The 6549-nt window shown below is 53.0% G+C and overlaps 1 non-coding gene across 1 annotated transcript; it reads right to left on the bottom strand.

The window, feature by feature from the left end:
- Positions 1–6117: 6117 nt before the first annotated feature.
- Positions 6118–6224, bottom strand: LOC141572629 (U6 spliceosomal RNA). Its single transcript, XR_012497937.1, has one exon. It is a non-coding gene; the product is annotated as a U6 spliceosomal RNA (small nuclear RNA).
- Positions 6225–6549: the final 325 nt, after the last annotated feature.

Below are 6549 nucleotides of genomic sequence, written 5' to 3'. Positions count from 1 at the left end.
AGTGTTAGAACTGTAGAAAGTGCAGAAAACCCAGCTGCCTAGGGGAAAAGGAATTCATTCTGGCCAAGGGACTGAGGCAGGGAAAGCTCTCTACTTGAAGGGAATTCTGAGTTGGGCTTTGAAGGATAAATAAAAGTTCCCCATAGTCAGAGGAAATTGAGATGAGAAGGCTGAGGGTCACATAATGAGAGTACTCCCAGTCTCTACATGGAACTACAGCAAGAAGAATTTTGGTTAAGAACTAGGAAGGACTTCTCATGCCAGAACTTTGGGCAGAAGTCTATTCCAGGATTTGACTAAAGGTGTAAAATAGCCTAAGAAGGGTCAAGGGCCCCTTTGCCATAAATCAAAGGTCAACTGGTCCATTCCTCTATGGCTAAGCCACACAATTACTTTTGTCCTTAAAACTGCTTCTTTTGTGCTAGAAGTGAGTCCCACCTTGAGTGAGTAGCAGAAGGGGGAGGCTCCCCCCAATTCCTGGGTTTGGAGCCAACAGGCTGAGCCTGTGGCCCAGCATGCCCCTTCCCTCCCTCTCCAAGAACCTGAGCCCCCACTCTGCCTGGGTCCTTCATTTGTCCCTGAAGCCTTGACCCAGGGCAGTGACACCAAATTATTAAATAAGCCCCCTTTCCTGAGCCAGGGAGGGACAGAAGGGGGCAGGGTCCACTTTCTAGGTCAGGACTCCTTGCCCTGTCCTTCCGTCCCTAGTCCATGTTTTTCAAAACTAGACCTACAGGAGAGGGAGAAGGAGAGGGTGAGAATGCTTCTGTGTGTGACTGTGTGTGTCTGTGTGTCTGTATGGAGAGAGGGAGAGCAGAGCCTGGGAGTGTGTGTGCGTGTGTTATGTTGTGTGTGGAGAGAGAGGGTGACAGAGAGGGAGGGAGGAAGGAGGGAGGGAGATAGGGAGGAAGGGGGAGAGAGAGAGAGAGAGAAAGGGAGAGAGAAAGAACAGAGCCTGGGAATGTGTGTGTGGCTGTGTGACTGCGTGACTATGTGCAAGAGACTGTGGGGTGTGTGTGTATGTGTGGCACTCCAGCAGCAAGCTGTTACCTTAAAGGCACAGATCCTGCCTCTGCCCTGCTCCCCTCCACCTCCACCCCAAGACAGAACTACCTCCCACCACCATCAGCTGGGAACCAGAGCAGGCCTGTCCCCAGTGACTCCTGCCTGAGGGAAGAGAAGCAAGCCCAGGCCCCCCCCACACCACCACCACCATGGCTGAGGCTTTGAGAGCTCAGAAATAGGTCCTACCAGAGGAAGGAGAAAGAGGCTTTCTTTATTTCTGAGGAAAGCAGGGCCTCCCTGAGGACTGGGGGCTGGGGAAGGGAGGAGGCCCAGCTCTGGGGCAAAACTGTTTCCTTGGGGTCCCAGCTCCTCATTTACTAGGGGTGGGGTGGGTGAAGGGAAGCCACAACCCCCCACACCTCTTTTGCAGGGCAGGGACACCAGCAGAGCTGTGCAACAGTCACGGATGGAGGCCATGAGGGTGTGGGTGGTGGTAGGACAACTAGGAGGGTCTCCGTTGCAGACAGGAAGCCCCTACCTCAGGTCTGCACTCTCAGGCAGCTTTCCTGCCATCTTGGCAGCTGGAGCTTGCACAACAGAACGCAGGGGTGTTTGTTTTCTTCCCCACAGCAACCTGCCCCTCCCCCAACGCTCACACCCGGTTTTGGCTCCAAGGCAGGAGGTGATGGGTGGAGCACCAGGAGGCTCAAGACCAGGTTTTTCCTCTTGCTTCAGCCTCCTACTCGCTGTGTGACCCTGGACAGGTTCCCTCACCCTCTCTGGGCTGCCGTTGCCTGCTCTGTATAATGGAGACGTTGGGTTCAGAGATTCTCCCAACACACCTAGCTCTGACCTTCCCTGGTTCTGGGTCTTATGATGGGCATCACTTGGTGAGAAAATACTTCAATCTAGGAAGAGGATGAGAAATTAACCTGCCCAGAATCCCCCTGCCCTATCCCAGAGCCACAAAAAGTAGTGACGCTGAAGTGTGCACGAAAATCTCCAGGCCCAACTCTTCCATTTTACAGTTGAGGAAACTGAGGCAGTGACTTGCCCGGGATGCACAGGGAGTGAGAGCCAAAGCTAGGACCAGGGCCCCAGCCTACAGCTACGAGGCAGAGTCCAGGTCGCCGAAGGAGCAGCGGGAGCGGGGAGGCCCGGAGGAGGAGAAGGAGGAGGAGGAGGAGCAGGAGCCGGGGGCGCGCCCCACCGGCCGCGGCCCCCGCGGGCCCCTTCCGGCCCCTCCCCCAGCCTGCGCACCGTCCCGCCACCTGCTCCCCCGCCCGCCGGGGCGGGCCCGCCGCCCACCGTCTCCATGGCAACGCGCGGCCCAACCGGCCGCCCTGGCCTCTCTGCAGCGGCTCAGCCCATCTGGCCCCAAGCCCGTCCCAGCTGGGCTGCCCGAGGCCCGGCGCCCTCACAGCCGCGCAGTGGCCCGAGACCAAGGCAGGAGCTCCGGGCGTCAGGCCCCTCCCTACCCTTGCACCTGAGCTGGCTGCTGGGCCCATCCTGAAGGGTTAGAAGCCACCCTACCCTCTGGGATCTCACATTATAGAGACGCCCCTCCCCAGTGTCCACCCAATGGGGCAGGAGGCAGCATCTCCGTTTTAAAGGCCAGCTTTCTGGAGCCGGCCACCTGGGCTCAAATCCCCAAGTAGTGTGTACTTAACCTTTTACCCATCTGAAAAATGGAAGTGATCATAGAACCTGCCTCCTAGGGCGGTTGTGAGGGTTAAATGGGTCAATAAAGAAAAATACATGGAGTTAGCACTCAGTAAATACCAGCTATTATTATTACTACAGATGGTAAGTGCTGCTGTAAAAGAGGGCTATGGGAGCCCAGAGTAGGGGTCCTTAACCCAGCCTGGGGGCAGCAGGGAAGGCTTCCTAAAGGAGGTTATGCTGGTTGGAATCTTAGGAAGCAGCATTTAGCCAGGAAGCCAAAGGGAAGAGGGAATCGCATCAGCAAAGATACAGAGGTGGAAAACAGCAGGGTGAGGGTAGTGGGGAGGGAGACTTGCAAAAGCCCTTCAGTGTTGCTGGCGAGTGTAGAAGAGCTTGGATTTTAGATGGAGGGCGCTGGGACAGGAGCCACTGAAAGGTTTTGAACAGAGACACGACATGTTTCTTGTTTTTCTAGAGATTATTTAGGCTGTTGTACATGCAATAGCTTGGGGGTCCAGTGGTCCCTTTGAGAGATGATGAGTCCTGAACAAGGGTAGATGCAAGGTCAGTGGAAGGTGGGGACAGAGTCATACCTATTAAGGAAGTAGATATGGCAGGATGGTGACCTATGGATTGCATACGGCTGAAGAGGGCAGAGTTAAGAATGGACTTGCACACGTAGGTTGTGGGCTTGGGCACTGGGAAGGGTGGCAGGGCCAGAAGAGGGGCAGGTCTGGAGGTGGGGAGGAAGATGATGAGCTGCGAGTGTATGACAAGCTGAGAATATTTGAATTTGGAGCCAAGAGACCTGGACTGGACCATCCACGTGTCTGGATGGTCACAAATCTTGCCATGTTCTGAGAGCTGCCCCAGAGTCTGCACGGGGTGGGAGCCCTCACTAGGCCACATCCTCCTGAGAAGAGGTCTTAGGCTTCAGGATTCCATTTAAGATTCTAAGAATTCTAAGCTGCTTTTTCACGGGGCCAAGTAGAACTTATGCAAAAGGAATTTAGGAATTTTAACCTAAATTCTATGTATGCCGTTATCTCTTTCTGACGTTTTGGGGTTTTGGAGAGTTTTGGGGGGTGAGGAATGGTACAGAAGAGAACAAGGAGATAGCATGTTGTGCTGACCTGTCCCAGCTCTGTTGTTTACCATCTGTGAGGTCTGAGGCAGTTGTTCTCACCGAGACTCAGTTTCCTTCTAGCTACCTACCATGCAAGATTATTGTAAGAATTACATGGGCTGCTGGACACAAAGCTCCCAGCATGGCCTCTGGCCATCTTTGTTAAACATGCGAATTCCAGAAGCTTCTCCAAGACCAGAAAGATGACTTTCCATGAGTGGGTCTGGGAAACTGCAGGTAAAACTGGCCCATCATTAGATCAAAGCCTCCAACTACCACCCTGGGATTCCTTTAGCACTGGCTCCTCCATGGGGGCAGCCTACCCTGAACATTTAAGGCCTGGGGCAAGAGTTGAAATGGCAGCCCCCTGCCAGGTTCCTCCTTCTCTTCCCACCTGCTTCATCCCTACTACAAGAGTCCTTATATGCAGATGCGTGGACTCAGGCTTCATGGCCAAGCTCCCAGGCACACCTACCTCCCCAAACAACTCCCTTGTCCACCCCTCAGGCCTAGGGTTGCACACACCGGCAGCACAGTCCACTGGGAGGACAGACTCAAGTCCTGGGAGTGTGCTCAGGGCCCTTTGGGCAGGAATTCCAGATCTCATGTACCTGGAATATGATCTAGAATGATAAGCTTGGGCTCCAGCTGAGCTTGTCCCTTGGCCCCTTGGCCCCATGTACATCTCACCTTGTAGGGAGAAATGGGGCTGGAGGAAGGCATAGGGCAACCCTATAGGAGAGAGTTCAGAGCAGAGGCCCAGCTGCCCCAGATCTATGGGCACCCTGTTTAGTTCCTATCAGCCTTTCCCACCAAGGCCCTCTGGCCAGCCCAGTGGTTCCCAGCAGTCATATCATGGAGGCTGCTGCGGTTTGTTTGTCCATTTGCCTGGCCCCTGCCCAGCTGAAGTCATCTCAGACTTTACCTCCAGCCTTTGCTGGCACTGAGAATTACAGGGTTCTGAGACCCCACACAGCCACCTCATGGGCCATCACAGCCCATATGTGCCCAGTCCCTGGTTTGTCATGGGAGATTAGGTTATTATTCTCCTTTAAAAATGAGGAAACAGGCTTGGAGAAAGCAAAGGAAGACTTAGTATTAGAGAGCACCTACTGAATGCCAAGGGCTGAGGTAGGTGCTTTTTAAAGACATGACCACACAACACCCCTGTCAGAATTATCCCCAATTTACAGGTGAGGATACTGTGGCTCAGGAAGGAGAGGTAACTGACCCAAGGATTACGCAGTTGGTAGGAGGCAGAGTCAAAAATCAAACTCAGACTAGTCAGGCTGCAGAACCTAGACCCCAGGGACACATAGTAGGCCTTCAGTAAGTCTTGCCAAGAAGAACTGAAGCGGTTGGAAACCTGGGCCCCATCTCCAGTCAGGGTCACAGAATGTGAGGAATGTTCACCCCCAGGGCAGGACCATGGGCAAGGTGACCTTTGGAAAGATAAAGTCGAATTCCAATACTGAAAAGGAGACTAGCAGAGGTGGGCCTAGAGTGGTACTGCCAGGAACCAGGACCAGCTGCAGCCAGACACCCACCCCACCCCCCCAAACCCCTCGGTGAGCCAGGAGTTATAACTGGGGCATATGATGCGGGGAGATACTGCTACACCTTACTTAGCTCCTGCTGTTCCCTCAACTGGAATCTCCTTTCCCCCACTCTGTCAATGACACCTCACCCGCTATGCCTCTAACGCTGTCCCCAGTTCTCACCTGAACATTTCTACGTGGAGGGCCCTGGGGAATCTCAGCCATAACTGTCCATAACTAAGCTCACCATGCTCCCTGATTACCTCCCACCATCCTCCCTGGAAATGCCACCGCCATGCCCCTACTTGATTGCTCAGATGTTAGGGTCCTAGCCCTGCTTCTTCCTTCTCCCTCTTACTCCATCCAAACTCAATCTCCTAACGTCTCTACCTCTCCTTGCTGCCTCTGGTCTCCAGTCTCAGACTGCCGAACCCCATCTCCTTAAGGCAGCCAGGGCAGAGTTGTCAGATATAGCATATAAAAATACAGGCCTCTCAGTTAAATTTGAATTTCAGATAAATAGTAATTTTTCAAGATCGTGTCCCAAATGTTGCATGGGACATACTTATACTAAAAAATAAGAATAATCTGTTGTTTATGTGACATTTAAATTTACTGGGCATCTTGTATTTCATTGGCAACCTTAAGCTGGAGTGTACTTCATCCCTTAAACCTCTCCAGTGGTTCCCTGAGGGGCGGAGGATGGAGAAAATGCCCATGTTGGAACACTCTTTCCACACTGGTCCTCCTCTGCCTGTCTTCAGCCCCCTTTCTTTTTTTTTTTTACATATGGAACGCTTCACGAATTTGCGTGTCATCCTTGCGCAGGGGCCATGCTAATCTTCTCTGTATCGTTCCAATTTTAGTATATGTGCTGCCGAAGCGAGCACTTCAGCCCCCTTTCAATTCTCAAAAATCACCTCCTCCAGGAGACCTGCGAACAGCTATAGACTGGGTGAGGGGCTACTCTGTACAATTAGAGGCCCCCATACTTCTCTTGTCAGAACCTTAGGTGCATTGCTGGTCCCCCATCAGTAAGAGCTCATGAGACCGGCATCTTTTCTTTTGTCCACTGGGTTCACTCTCCAGCTCCTAGCACCTCACATGGCACCTAGAGTAACTTGCTATGGAACCCTGGCTAAGCCTATTGCCTCCTCTGGGCCTCAGGCTCTTCATCCATATGAGAACGGGTCATCTAAAATGGTCTGTGAGGCC

This window comes from Rhinolophus sinicus, linkage group LG06 (assembly GCF_036562045.2).
Source record: "Rhinolophus sinicus isolate RSC01 linkage group LG06, ASM3656204v1, whole genome shotgun sequence".
Taxonomy (NCBI): domain Eukaryota; kingdom Metazoa; phylum Chordata; class Mammalia; order Chiroptera; family Rhinolophidae; genus Rhinolophus; species Rhinolophus sinicus.
Note: the sequence above shows the minus strand (reverse complement) of the source record. Positions and strands in the feature narration are given on the sequence as shown.